The sequence below is a fragment of the Silene latifolia genome, chromosome Y, assembly GCF_048544455.1.
Source record: "Silene latifolia isolate original U9 population chromosome Y, ASM4854445v1, whole genome shotgun sequence".
Lineage (NCBI taxonomy): Eukaryota > Viridiplantae > Streptophyta > Magnoliopsida > Caryophyllales > Caryophyllaceae > Silene > Silene latifolia.
In genome coordinates this window covers 484,837,367-484,838,634 of record NC_133538.1, presented here as the reverse complement: position 1 = coordinate 484,838,634, position 1,268 = coordinate 484,837,367, and positions in this window count along the sequence as shown.

Below are 1,268 nucleotides of genomic sequence, written 5' to 3'. Positions count from 1 at the left end.
AGGGGCTCTGTAGATACCTCATTTATGCACCTCCCGCCAACCATCCAGTGATGATTGGGCTGCATGTTTGATACGCGGAACGATTTTATGACAGTTCGTAAGTTCATCGACAAGTGATAGCTCAAACACTCGAGTCAACCTCATGGTCATCATCTACGCGCCGATACGGTCGTTTTGACAGTAATTAGAGTTCATTTGAAGTCCGGGTCAAAACGCTTCATTTTCTAAAAATCGTTTAAATGCCGAGTCGGAGTGTTCCGGAATGTTCTAGAATTCTCTGGATATTTGTTCCTAATTTAAATTAATATTTTTAAGGAAATATCTTCCGTATATTGTGTTTCATAGAATAAGGAAGTCTATCTCTACCGAAATTCCATAAAAAAACGCGGAAATCTTTCTTGCTGGGGAGGAAACCTCTAGGGAAGTGACGCATCTGGTGTTGCGCCTCTTCCAAGGGTCGCACTGGATGCTGCGCCTCTTCCCCAGCCCTCTTTCCATGCTTTCCGGAATATTTCCGTGATTGTTTCCGTATCCGTGTCATTCCTAAACTCCTTCGTGTGTTTAGTATAAATAGAGACCTTTGGTCTCCATATTTGGCACGCGAGTGTCCGCCCTTCTCTTCTCTTTTTGCTTTCTAAACTACGCCATTGCTTTCGTCGCCTACGTGCTTGATCAATCGACTACGTTAGCTCAGGTCATTCTGAGTCCTAGTCACTTTGCATAGACCGACCAATTTGACCAACTCCAACTTAATCAATCTTTTTAAATCCTTTAACAAGGGCACATTCCACGAATATTCGAGTCGAGCAATCACTAAATGATAACTTTAGTCAATCTCGTTTCCTCAAACATGTATGTCTGAGGGTGTAAAAACCTATATTATTTATTGTACTTTTATTTTGTATCATTAATGTAAGTTCTACATCAAAAGCACGTTCAAACCCGTCTTAAAATACCATCTTTTAAAACTGTATTTATAAAACAACGGAGTTCTGACGTCGAGAATAAACGCAGCAGCAGCTGCGCCTCTTCGAAAGGTCGCAGCACCTGCTGCGCCTCTTCCTGAAGCTGCCGCTGCTCCTGCTCTTCTTCTTCTTCTTCTTCCTCGACTTTCTGCAATTTTCCTTTTTTTTCTTATTTCTTTCGTTTTTCTTTGTTTTCTTCGTCGTTTTAGCATATAATAACGTTTTTATAATTCCTTTTCAAATTATAATGCATAATTCGACATAAATCCTTTATAATTCAATATTTGTGGGTTTTCGTCGTCT